General features: G+C 38.5%; 1 protein-coding gene across 2 annotated transcripts in view; it reads right to left on the bottom strand.

Annotated features, from left to right (window-relative positions):
• Positions 1–4,575, bottom strand: part of MYOM2 (myomesin 2) — a 74,849-nt gene extending 70,274 nt beyond the window's left edge. For both annotated transcript variants that reach the window (XM_048936948.1, XM_048936949.1), the window contains exon 1: positions 4,460–4,575. The gene's annotated coding sequence lies outside the window, so the exon portion shown is untranslated. The remainder of the gene's footprint in view (positions 1–4,459) is intronic.
• Between the last annotated feature and the right edge of the window lie 9,755 nt (positions 4,576–14,330).

Raw genomic sequence — 14,330 nt, 5'->3', positions numbered from 1 at the left:
ACAGTTCCAAACGCAATAATCATCACCAGTTAATTACAATGATGCTTGCGGAGTATGTATTTAATACTTAGTAGTCCTGCAAAGATGACGATCTGAAGAACAAAATTGCAGCCCTACTGTAAAAACGGCTTTAGCAGAGTCTACAGAACCCATAGGGTATCTTGATTTTAGGATAAGGGAAGTTTCTACTGTCTTCCTAGGAATAAGATGTTGGCTTTTTTTCCAGTTTATTGTTGATATACATTTATACGAGGTATTTGAAATATATATTAATATTTAGTCAACAGAAACAGAGTTAGTTAACATGATACACAAGTAACAACTTAGCCACACTGAATTTATTGATTTAGGTAAATCAGGATTTTATTACTAATGGAGCCCTGATTATACTGGTATGCCAAACGGTGGAACTAACCCAATAGCAAGATGCAGAAAATGATCTGATAGAGGCATCAAAGGAAAAAACATACATTTTCCAGTCGGGAATTGAGAAATCAGCAAAAAAATTACATAAATGGGCCAAGAGAAAGACAAATTAACTGTTTGAACAATTGTAAAAAATTAATAGTATTAGTTTTATTCGTGAAGCTCTACTGATATGTGACTGCAAGATTTAGAGGGAACTGGTCATGAAACAGCTCTTGAAATTTATCCACAGAGATCCAGTTAACTTCCCTGGATTTCAAGAAAAAGATCTGGAGTTACAGGTCAAGGTGTTTAGTTTCTTATCTGACCTTCACTCTTTTGGCAGTGCATAGTACCTTTTTATTCCTGCATTTTTATTTCTTACACTTATTTATTTCTCTGACTCTAAATGATGGTTCTGATATCAGCGGGATCTAACTGTGTGCTATATAAAGCACTCAGAGGGCTATCAAACACAAACAAAAATATTACATCAACCAAAATGCCCATGAGAATTAATGATATAAAATGTGAGTGAGTTAGGTTGTTCAGATCAGTTTACACAGATACATATTTCCTCACATTTGGTAGCACCTGTATAACAATTTATATATGTGTATAAAAGAGAAAACTCAGGAATAGATAGAAGAATTCCCAGGCCAAGATATGCATAGCTTCATGCAATAGTAATACTGATCTGAATAGAAAGCAACAATCTATGTCCATGTGACAAGGGGCCACATTTGGGAGCAGGAAGCCAAGCGTCTGATATGGAGACATTGTTTGATAAGTGAGTTAATTTAAGATTTAAAGGACAGGCAGTAAATTCTAGCATGATTGTTCACCTAACCTCAGAGAGCAGGCTCACAACCAAATAAATTTATGAGTGGGATTGACAGATATCATGGGAAAGAGAACATGGTTTTGCTCACCACAGATAGACTGAGATTTGCATTCTCATACTCAGGAGGATCATGTCATGAGAGATGCACTATACAGTATGTACTCTCACTGCCTGACTTGTCAATGCCATACCATGCAACGTGCACTTCCTTTGCTCATCTCTGTCCTTGCCCATCTGCAGAAGTGCCAAAAAGGATTCTCAGGTTCTTGTCTGCCTATCTTGGTTCACATAGCCTATCTTTCTCATTCTGGCTGTAAGTTCAGTACATCCTGCTCCTATGTGCATAAATCCATGAGCCTCCTTGGCATCTCATCATTCTTAAATAACTTTGAACTTTTGCACTGAATCAAAGTTTCATCCTGATTTCCTCATGGAATTGCTCCCTCTGAAAATCTGTAGCTCTTTTTACTTACACAATATAAGTTTTTCAGAAGCCCTGGTTTTCCAACTCATACTTCTCTTGTACATTAAAATTTGTTATATTTAGCTGATCAAATACAATTAATTCCTTATTACTTACCTGTAAGAGAGACAGAGAGAAAGGGGGAGGGGAGGGAAAGGGAAAGGAAGGGGGAAAGGGGGAGGGGAGGGAAAGGGAAAGGAAGGGGGAAAGGGAAGAGGAAGGGGAAGGGGAAGGGGAAGGGGAAGGGGAAGGGAAAGGGGAAGGGGAAGGGGAAGGGGAAGGGGAAGGGGAAGGGGAAGGGGAAGGGGAAGGGGAAGGGGAAGGGGAAGGGGAAGGGGAAGGGAAAAAAATATATGTAGACATAATTTGCTTCTAATATCCTTCTTACAGAATTACCATACTGCCTCAGGAAACGTAGTTTTTTTCTAGATGGCTTAATCAATTCCATAGAAATTACATCAGATACATAAGAACATTTTCCCTCAGGAAACTTCACTTTGGTGAAAATCTGGTAAAGATAGCATGAATCATTGTGCCACTCATAGACGCTGTAGCCTATAACAGAATGGCATGTACAGGGTCTGATAACATCTCCATTTTAATAATAAACTTCTAAAATGTTAATATTTTTCTTCTGTTTTTATCTCTGTGTGTGTCTGTATTTAGATCTTATACAAAAAATTATATTTTGTGTATGAAAGAGGAAAAATAGAAAAAAAAAAAGCAAAAAACCACACAATCTACTGTTAGTTTAAGACACTTGTCTTTCCCATTGAATTTTTTTCCTTCTGCATAATAAGAAATCAGCTTCAACTTTTTTGGCAACAGAATATAAATGTTTCTGAAATTAAAAAAGCATATGGAATTCACAATGTTTAAACCATATGGAACTCCAGACATTAGTCATCAAGCTTCAAGATTCTTTGTCTTTTTTTCTTTCTTGTCTTGTTTTTAGCTACATTACAGCTGGTCTCGTATTTTACTGATCACGTCTCAGCTGTCTGGGAACAGAGTTTGCCAGTTTTGCAAATTGGTTTTAAACAGAAATCTTGTGGACAAGATGTTTGATCTGGTTAAAATCATTTTGAGAAATACATGCATCATTTTCCTCTTAAAGCCTAAAAAAAAGGACTCTCTGACCAGCTTCTAGGCATCTGAACATCCAACAAAGCAGCATTTTCATGTATCTGATGATACTGGCCATCATAGATACATCTGTCTTTTGTTAATAAGTTCACATTTTGAATGAGTAGACATTTAACATCTCACTGTATCAAGTGGTCTTGTTTGTGAAGACTTACTGGCATGCTTTACCTTCAGTGAAGGCAATTTACAGTATACCATGGTCACAGCTATAACCCTTGGTAGAGTTCAGCACCAGCTATACTCTGCAGTGTGCAGACAGGAGGCAGGGCCATAGCTCTGCCCCCCCCCAGCTACCCGCCCCTCTAGTGAGGTCACTGCCATGTGGGGAGCATTCGTTCTTGCACTCTTGAAAGTTTAATCTGTAATTTTGGCTTTTCCACAATCTTGTGATGGAAAGGAGGACATACGCACAACTCACCACCACAATCTAACATCTTTTGCCTTATCACTGCTATAAGCCAAGCAGTATATATTCTATTCTATTTAAGTAGAAGATTTCTTATGATATTATTTCACTGGAAATTAAATGAGGCTGCATTTGGCCATGTTGACCTGAAACTTTGCCATCCCAGCACTCCAAATATTTAAGGAGTTGCAACAAGTTCCAGTACAGTTTTAAGATTTCCATTTGCTTGGCAAGTGTAGTAAATCCCTCCAGCTGGACAGCAAGGAATGTGAGACAGTGAGATGATGAAAGTCAGCCATTTCCCATAATCCCAAGCTTTATTATCTTTAATTATGATGCTTTCATTGGCTCACAGGTATTATCATCCCACAGGCAAAGTTTCAAGAGCATGAATGTGATTTCCCCAGACGCTATCAGTGGAATTTGCCTGGAATTTTCATGTGGCACAGAACAATCACGTAGCCTAAAGCAATACAGGCACTAAGAATGCATCTTTTGAAGATGCATTTAAAAGTATGGTAGAGTAAAAATAAAACTTTCTGTCTCAGCTACTTTTCATTACTCAGCATGCCAAATAGTTTTGCCAGTTAGTACAGGATGAATTCCATGTTTATTTGTTGAGTATATCCACCATAAAACTCATGCTTTATCTCTTCATACAGCATAAACCCACACCAAAAAAAAAAAAACAAAAACAAACAAACAAAAAAGTGCGCCATCAATACGCATGCAAGTGTGAATGCACATATACCAATAGAAATATATATTGGTACAACATAATTCTTTATATTCAGGAAAGAAAGAAGGAAAGAAGGAAAGGAAGAAAGGAAGAAAGGAAGAGAGAAAGAGAGAAAGAGAGAAAGAGAAAAAGAGAAAAAGAGAGAAAGAAAGAGAGAAAGAAAGCAAGAAAGCAAGCAAGCAAGCAAGGAAGAAAGAAAAGAAAAGTAAAAAGTAAAACAAAGTACACAGTACACAATAAAATCAACTGGCTATGTACAGAATGAAACAATTCTGCTTTTCTTTTTTGTTTTTTTTTTTTTTTTATAATTTCATCAATGTCCTGTTTATTGCTGCTTTTCCCCAAGGATGGAAAGTTATTTATTGTGAACAGAAAGGCACTCAACATGCAACACTTTCCCCATAATCACTCCCCTTTCTTCTGAACAAGAGTAAGTTAGATGAAGAATGGACTTACCAAGGGATACAGAAAAATTGCAGAGCAGAGAAGATCAGCCTTTCCCAGCTTAGTGGACTCTGGCTGAGGAAAATAAAAATAATTCCCCTCTCTAAAGGCTACTGCCCCTTCGCTCCCATTTAAGGGCAGATACAATGCTATATTTAGAACTAACCAAGTAATTCTCCCAAAACTGAGGTCAGCCTAATAGGCAATAAGGGTGTGATATAAGGATGAGAGAAAAGCCCTAACACATATGCAGTTTAAGCTGTATTCTCATAAAAGACAGACCTCACTTCTAAATAAAACAGTTTCTGTTAAAAGTGCAACACCAAGCACATGGCAAACAGTTTATTGTGAGAAAACAGTTTTAACGTGCTATTTAGAAGTGGTTGTGGATTTAAAATAATCAGTAACTTAGAAGATCAGTGAGGAGCCATAAACCCCAGAATCTTATAAGTAGAGACATGAGATCCCCTTGATGCCTCAGGCTGTAAAATGAGCCTCTCTCTTGCCTCCTTAAGAGCTCCGTGGATTTTGGAGAACATGACTGCAATATATTAAGACACAGCAACTATATAAAAAGCCTATTGACATGGGTGTAAAGAGAGTTCAATTCCTACTCACTGTTTCCATCTCTATAATGTCACTGGTCAACCTAAGAGAGATTTCTCTGCCTCACATAGGTAACGTAAGAGGAATTAATATGCATAGAGGTATATATCAATGTGTGTTGGGGGGAGGGAGGGGAAGAGAGAAAGAAAGAAAGAAAGAAAGAAAGAAAGAAAGAAAGAAAGAAAGAAAGAAAGAAAGAAAGAAAGAAAGAAAGAAAGAAAGAAAGAAAGAAAGAAAGAAAGAAAGAAAGAAAGAAAGAAAGAAAGAAAGAAAGAAAGAAAGAAAGAAAGAAAGAAAGAAAGAAAGAAAGAAAGAAAGAAAGAAAGAAAGAAAGAAAGAAAGAAAGAAAGAAAGAAAGAAAGAAAGAAAGAAAGAAAGAAAGAAAGAAAGAAAGAAAGAAAGAAAGAAAGAAAGAAAGAAAGAAAGAAAGAAAGAAAGAAAGAAAGAAAGAAAGAAAGAAAGAAAGAAAGAAAGAAAGAAAGAAAGAAAGAAAGAAAGAAAGAAAGAAAGAAAGAAAGAAAGAAAGAAAGAAAGAAAGAAAAAGAAGAAAAAAGAAAACAACCCAAAGCACACAATTCTGTGAGACTCTGAGGATCCCTGATTACTACCAACTGAAATGGATATTCAAAGCCTGTAGGATTCCCAGATTTTCATCTGGTAGATCCAGGGCAGAATCATGGATGATAGCAGCATACAGCGCTGCTGCTTTGGCTCAGACACAGCCAGATGCGATGGGACAGCAGTGCTTGCTTGAGCTGACGAGCATGGGCTCAGTGGTAGTACTCTACTCCACTGGTGAGCAACCCTGTAGAGATTTGTCATATGGCGTGAGTGACGGGAAAGGAAGCGAACAGGTCCTTAACAAGGCTTTGTGACAAGTGTAAAGAAACAATCACATTCCTGTTATTCCGCCTGGAAATAAGGACAATGTTTCTGGGAATATATGGCACACCTAATGGCACCTCGTAACATGGCTGGTAATGACACAAAGAGTGAGTCTAGTCACCGAAACTGCAGCATATAATAATGGCAATTAATGGATGCTCAAAGTATTTTAAAACAACAAAATCTATTTTTAATTCACTTGTGTTAGAATGGGATCAAAACGAAAGTCACTAAATGGCAACTAAGATTTTTCAGCACACGGTATAAGAAATTTTGATATGTGAAAAACATACTTTTAAGTCATGTTTTTTTCTTATGCACATGTGTAAGGGATGCCTTTAACCAGATAATTCTAACCTATTCAAAGTTCCTAAATAATTCTGATTAAGGATCTTTCTCACCTTCTCATAACGTAGGACTACTCTTTCCTTGATGCAGACTTCTGCCTTCCTCCCTACGATCTTAAATTATAATTCAGTCTGAAAGAATTAGATCTATGCAGACAGACATGGTAGAATGAGTACATTTGCAGTGAGTACAGATGTTGATTCAGAAGCAGCTGTTAATTAGCATGGAATAAAACAGAGCAAACCCACTTTACTTACAGAACTCCTGCTCTCCTATTTCATTATGTTTTAGGAGGCAAAAGGTAAGTTTGCAAGAAAATTTTGAAGTCCTCATTACACTCTGTTTTAAATTTCTTGTGCTATATTTATTTTCTATAAAGAAATGGAGGAACGTACAGCCCGGTCTGTCTGTCCTAACACTTGAGCTCTCTTCTATTTTAAGTTATTTCCTCAGGGCGTGGCTGGATGTCAAAAATGTGAGAGTGCATCCTGAGGGCTCTGGGGAGCAGAACAGGGCAAGAAATAGTCATGCAGGGGCTGATTCCAAACTGTTTCCAGGTAAGTAAAAAAAAAAAATCTCCTTCTCATTGTAGTTATTCACAGTACAGAGTAGAAAGGAGAACAGCAATATTGTGTCATTCGGTGGTATTGAAATTTAGGCAGCAGGGCACTTACAATCCAAAAATGATCCAACATTTTAATTATAAAAAAATTTGGATTATGGCCTGGCACAAACTTCCTCTTTAAAGGCACCTCTTCCTGACCCCTCTAATTCCCAAACAGAAATTCTTTTCTAAGAGGTACTTTTCTAAACCCCAGATTTAGCAGGGTATCAAAAGGATTATTCAAGCACTTAAAATTGAGCTCGTGCTAAAATCCTTTAGTGAATGTGGTCTTTCGGAATTATCTCTCTGTCTTATCCCAACCTCTTGTTGTAGGAAGTTTACATGTGTACAGGCTTAAGTAATGGCTCAGCTATTCCCATTCAGGGGTAGACCAAGTCCTGCAACAGAGCTCAGAAAAAAAGATGCATTAGCTTTGTTAGCTACTGGAGGAAACATCAAAACAGTAATGAAAGGAAATATAGCAGTACTTTTTGCCTGCAAGATTTCCTCAGTGATGGCCTTGTGCTTTTTTCTCTCTACATTTCCAGGAAAACATATTGCATCTATGAAAGACATCTTCTGAAGCATGGCTTTAATATTTTAGCTCTTGATTTCTTCAGATGCTTTTAGTGTATTCAAAGCCTCACATGACTTGACAATTTGGTAACTAGAAATGAAGTTCCTCATTTCTGCAGTAGTTCTAATTATTTATAGAGCCCTGTGGTAATATTTCTGATGCCACATCATGACAAAGGATACTGTACACTGGAAATCATAAAGCAACCCAGGGAGACTTTACTGCTGCCTTCCATACTTTATGGGAGCTTACAAGCAAGAGGAAGAATGAGCTTTTAGGCAATGAATCTGATAATGATAAGACAAATGGGAATGACTTCAAAAGAGGGAAGAAATTTAGATTAAATGTTAGAAAGAAATTTTTCACTCAAAGGGAGGTAAGGCCCAGGCACAGGCTGCCCGGAGAGGTTGTAGATGCCTCATTCCTGGAGGTGCTCAAGGCCAGTTTGGATGGGGCCCTGGGCAGACTGATAAAGTGGGTGGCAACCTGGAACTGGATGATCCTTGAGGTCCTCTCCAACCTAAGCCATTCTATGATTCTATGAAAAATCTCTTGGATTTCCTACATAGCTACCCATATCCTAGCATCTCTCTTGACCCTACAAATGAAAGGCAAAACAACGGATGCAAGTCTAACCACATAAAGAAATTAGGCTCTTTACTCAACTGCTGCCTTTGGTCAGAAGCTCAAGATTGTCAGTAATGGAGTCCAGGTATATGACAAATAAAATATCCCTTATTCAAAACAGAAGAATATATAAAGTACTTTAAAATTTTCATGCCCGTTTAAACATTAAACATACCCAACAACCTTCTTCAGGTAGAAAAAGGACAGCCCCAGCCCAGATCCTAAGAAGCTTGCACACTTCTTTCTCTACCTCCTATCTTCTACTGATTTCCATTTTTCTACTAGAGCCTTTTTTAATTTCTCAGCACCCAAATCACAAGTATTTTAGAGCACATGCAGTGGCACACCGCTGAAAGCTCCAGCTAACCCTCCTAGAAATGAGGATAGGCTGTGTAAAGATGAGCATATGCCAGAGCCAAGATGTTTGCAGAAGACATTTACAACCATGAGAAGGCTGTGGAACTCCTGGGAGACAGAACAGCAACAGCTGCAAAAAGCATTGATAGAGGCAGTTTTAAGCATCCAGACCAAGATTTTCTACTGGCATTTATACGGAGGTAGACTGAAATGCATCCAGAGCATCAGACAGCATTAAACTTTGAGCAAATGCTACAATACTTGTATACACAACATGTTGAGTACTTTTTCCCTGCAACATAAGATAAAGTTGATCTCTTAGTAACTATTCTTATTTATATCTAAGAAGGCAAACATGCCCATGATTCATTGAGTCGACATTTTAAAAGATATTTAAACTGTAATGTGTCACTCTGCTGTCCAAGGACCTACACTGGAGCACACTAGAGTCAGCAGTAAGGTTTTACTGACTCAGGAAGGCTCTGAATCATATCCTTCGTGATTTAATGCCTGTTTAAGGAGTTGACAGTGGGCTAGCTCAAACACAAACAGAAAATATAGGGTTGCTTCATGCAGTAAAGCGTTCCAAATTCTTCTTTTGTGAATTATTGCAAGTGACAAGAAGAATATATTTTCCATTGCTTTGGATAGCATGAAATACTGCAAAGCTGGTAATGGGATGACAGTGATATTTTAATCAAAATTGGGGTTTCATACAGTGGGATTGCTTAACTAAGCATGCTTTGCTGAGTCTTAGGGTGAGCCAGGCAAATGGGTCACCCACCTCTGGCATGAAGATACTGATTAGATTTCTATTTATTTATTTATTTAATCAAATGTTTTGGAAAGTTTCCAAACATTTTCTTAATGACAATAGTAGCACTTACTAAAGTTTACTAACTGCAGTTAGTTAGACAAGCCATACCATAGAAGACCCCCAGTATTTATCAACCACTCTTTCTTCCTTTACCACTGCATTCTATTTTTCAGCCAGGTACAATGATAAGGGCCATAATGATTTTCTCTTACTCTGGTATATTTATTCAAGTGTCACAGTGTGTGGTGAAATGTTCTGCAGGCATTCGCACTAGCAACACTTACTCCATCAACTGATCTTAGTGTCAGCAAGGAGAGATGAAATCTAGACACGTTCAGTTGGTAAGAGGGCAGAGACAGGAACCAATTACATTGAAGTCAAGCGGCCTGAAGACGTCACTGCACTGGCACTGTGCACTGCACAGCTACTGTCCCTGAATCCACCACTGACTAACATCATACAAAGTCTGTTTAAATGCTATCAAGCTTTGGTAGATGCCAGTTGCAATGACTACTGTCATACAGAGCATTAGTTCTATTTCTCACTATTTTCCTAATCAGATGACATCCAAGATGTCTGCATCCCAGGAGAGTGAGTGGGAACTGACCATTTTCTCATCACTGATGGGGAGTTAGATGGTCAGATTTTGTGGATTCTCTGAAACCCAATACTGGCCCTGTTCTGAATGTTCTTTCCTGAGTTTCTGGGGAAAAAATAAAAGAGGTTAGGATATCACTATGCAAGCACAGGGCAGTAGAGTTTGCTTATTCATGTTGGTAAAGGATGCTAGGAGTAAACTCCCTCCTGCCCAGACACTGGACCCCATTCTGTGACCCAGAATCTCTTGCCAGAGTGAGGGAATCAGCTGCTGCTTTCCATTTGCAAGTTCAATCAGTAGTGAAGATGAACATGTATTGAAGAGACATGCAGTGATGTACAGAAGACATTAACATCCACAGAAGACATTAACATGACCGGTCTCCAAGACTACAGAAGACAAGGCATTGCATCAGTAGCTCCTAACCGTAAGACTCACATAAAACATGGGCACAGATAGCCACACCACAGAATTGCAGACTGTCTGAGATTGGCAGGGACCTCTGGGACCATCTCAAGCAGGGACACCCAGAGCAGGGTGCCCAGCACCACATTCAAAAAGGAGACTTCGCAGACTCTGGGCAGGCTGCCCCAGTGCTCTGACACCTGCACAGCACAAAATGCTTCCTGATGTTCAGGGAGAATCTCCTCTGTTCTAATTTATGCACATTACTTCTCATTCTGTCCCCTTTTCTTCCTCCCCCATTCCCTTCTCCTAAATACTCCTTCATCATTTCTCACAGTTCTACAAATCCCACTTCCTAGCCCAGTATTCTGGATCTCCACACCCTAGTTTACATTCTTACCATTTGCAAAGTCCAGGTTAGTCTTCCTGGGATAGCCCATCAATCGGTGTGACCAGTGAGTTTTGTTTCTCCTCACGTTCTCCTCTGCTTGTTAGGTCTGTGTCTCTGTATGTTTGTTTGTTGCCTTCACCTTTTCTTGCTACCCTGTCACTAGGATCTTCTCAATCAGATCATTTTGCTGGAAGAAACATTCTAAATTCTACCACCTTCACCAAATAGTACAACAAAACACACGTTTATTACTGATTTTGCCATTGTTAGTCAGATCTTTTGTCTCTGTATTTTTGGCTCTCCTCTCTTCGTCCTTACACAACAAGGTCACATAATCTTGCAGAGAAAAAACATTTTCACATTCCACTTATCCTCACACAGATAATATGGAAATTAACTGTTCCTGTTTCACAGGAGAAAAAAAAAAAGAGAAGGTAACAAGTACGTAACAGATCACTCAGCAGATCACCTGCATGAGATCACCTTCAATGTGAGAACATGTGAGATCATCAAATGGTATCAAGTTCAGGCATATCCTGCTATTTAGGGTTATTGAACTTTGCGTGACATATTCATCAATTCATGTCACTGAAAGTACTTCTTGATGCAGCGTATGACCCATGCCACACAAGATCCCCTCTCTGACTTATGTATGATAGTAAATGTGCTCTAGAGTACTAAGTCTTTTCTATATTCCTGGCAGCAGATAATTCTCATGTTAAAAAACGGTATTATTTAGTTCAAGGATTAAGTTACCCACAAGGACAGCAACTTAAAGGATGTTTCTTTCTTGAATTTTTATTGCAATCAGGCAGCAATGCATACCATCCCACATTTACTGCAAAGTATCTAAATAATAGGTAAGCAGAATCAGTGAGCTGCAAGACCAAAAAAGGCCTTCTTCCAGCTTAATTAATATCTTGCAGCCCAGATCACCTCAGAGCTGCACAGAATGCAAAGCTTTGAATGCTTAGGACAGCTGTTCTCCCTCCCTCAGTGGCCTGTCTGGTAATGATTGTACCTGATCCAATCCATTGGCAGTATTCCCCAAGTGACACAAATACTACAGAGCAGAGCAGGAGAGGAAAAAATTTTGAGCTGACTGCAGTCGTCAAGATGTCTGGGCATTTACAACAGGACAACAGCAGCAACGTCGTAACATGATCGAAGCCTTTGGGATTGCTAAGGGACCTCAGGGAGCGACCGATCCTTGCCCTCTCCCTGGCAAAGGGACCCAAATCAGCAGTTCAGAGTTTCCATTGCATGAAAAGTCTTGAATGGAAACATAAATTTTCATCATGAAAATATTTTGCATTGGGATCTTTATAATTGTCATTTTCCAAGTTAAGGGGAAAAGAAAGTGATTGCCTAGACAGTGTTAGTAGACAATGAAGTAATGAGAAAGATCACATTAGGTTTTGATCTTTGGATAATCAGAGATGTGGGATAGACATTGATCATAATAAACTTTGAGCAATGGAAGTAACAGTTTGCAGTGGTATGTTAAGAAAAAAAAAAAAAAAAGTAGAAGAAGAAAAATCTTGAAGAAAGAAGCCCTTAGAAAGAGGAGTGATGTCAAAAAGAACACTTTAGGATTATTTTCAGAAGCATTCCAGGTAACATTAAATGTTCAAGACTGCATTCCATTACTCCACTGTGATAAAAAAGCCTCAGCCTGAACTTTAGTTGCGTGTACAAAAAGACAGTATATTGTACTTTGTAGATAGTTCTTTCCTGTTTAATCTCAGGTAGAATAAGTACAGATGTGTAAAGAGCATAACAATGTTTGTGACAGCTGGTGGTTGAAAGGCTGGCTGGAAGGTCATGTCTGCACAGGAATCATGAAGAAGCCAGCAAACAGGACTATCTGAAAGGAAAAGTAAAATCTTTCCTCTGGACTCAGTGATTTTAAATGGAAACAAAAACAAATCCTGCTTTTCTGTGGATCTCCAATCTATTGTGTGTTTTAAGGTCATGCAAGATATATCTTTTATAGAAATAATGCCTCTGATCCCAGCTATTAGTAAGTATGGCAGTGAAAAGAGAATACATTGCTACCCATGTATCTCCCTACTGGCAGAAAGGACACACGTGCAGTGTCACACCTTTTCCAATGGGAGTATGGCAAAAACTTCTTGATGTGTCACATGCACTGGGAAATAGAAGTGCCTCAAGAGAAATACATGGAGATAGTCCATTAAAGCCACAGCCTCAAATAATATAGAGTAGTTCTTTCAATATTTGAATTTCTGCTTCACTTTTTGTCTTGAGCTTTATCACTTCTTGCTTTTCTTCTCCTTTTCCCACCTTCCCATTAATTATCTTCAGGAAGCAAGAGAAAACAAAGTGTCCTTTTATTGGTGCTATCCACAGAGATGAGAGGAGAGCCAGGAAAACAATGCCATCATCTCTCACCGCTTACCAAGACACAGAATTATCAGGGTTACATATAAGCTTACCAGCATAAGTAATCATGTCATCTCTCAGTCTTCTGTTGGGGTTCTCTGTAGGCAGTCACACTTCCTCTTGATGGATCATGTGGGCAACTGGAACACGGTGAGCTGATGCTGGTCCTGAAATAAGCCCTCCACATCCAGCCCTTCTAAATTCACAGCTGCAGATGTACCATATTGCTCTCAAGGATCCCTTGACCTGGAATTGACTGAGAGGAAGGAAACTATTCTGGGGAGCAACATAACACATTTGCTTGCCTTGGTTATCAAATTCTTTCAAAGTACCTACTGTTTGCCACAGGCAGGGAGAGGACATTAGATCTAACTGTAGGCCTTGTCTAATTTTAGTCATTCATTTCTTAAAGTAGAATCCATAAAATTAGCACCAAGGAATCATAAAGAGGAAAAACTGATAAACTTTTGTTTGATAAATGTAATCTATTGAAAGAAACAACTAGGAAACATCAACCGATCAAGGAGGTAAGATAAATCAGAGTGTGTATAAAAGATATCAGAAGAGAAGTCAAGAACAATGACACCTTTCTAGGTAGATGGATTACAGTTGAAGATCAACATCAAAGATCAGCAGCTCCCTCCAGGAAATAATTTAAATAGTAGCTGTCCGAATATGTCTTATATAAGGCATTTAAATTTCTTAACATTCAGAATAATTTCAAACAAACATTCAAGGTGGCATCATGACTTAATCATCTTGCAACTGTATTAACTAATATTTCAACTACCATCTTTGGATTAATTGCTTTATGCATTATTAAACAAATATTTCCAGTGAAATGCCATGAAGATGACTAAGAGATTGGAGCATCTGATGCAAGAGGAGAGACTGAAAGATCTGAGCCTGTTCAGCCTGGATAAGAGATATCTCAGGGGGATCATGTGAATGCATATAAATACCTTAAGGGAAGGTGTAAAGAAAATGGAGACAGGCTCTCTCGGTGGTGTCCAGTGTCAGGACAAGAGGTAATAAACACAAACTGAAATAAATGGTGAAAGTCTCCTCCAATGACTTATCTTCAAACACACAGCCTAATGTAGGCCACCAGTGAAAATACTTTGATCAGGAAATGTCTACTGTCTTATTCACAATACGTAGAATTGTAGAACATGTAGAATTCACAACGTAAAATTTTATAAGGAATTTAAACTAGGAAAGCAGAGTTTCTGTGGTAGTGCATTCACCCTTAAACAACGAGC

The sequence above is a fragment of the Lagopus muta genome, chromosome 2 (assembly GCF_023343835.1).
Source record: "Lagopus muta isolate bLagMut1 chromosome 2, bLagMut1 primary, whole genome shotgun sequence".
Taxonomy (NCBI): Eukaryota; Metazoa; Chordata; class Aves; order Galliformes; family Phasianidae; genus Lagopus; species Lagopus muta.
This window is presented reverse-complemented; position numbering and strand designations above follow the sequence as displayed.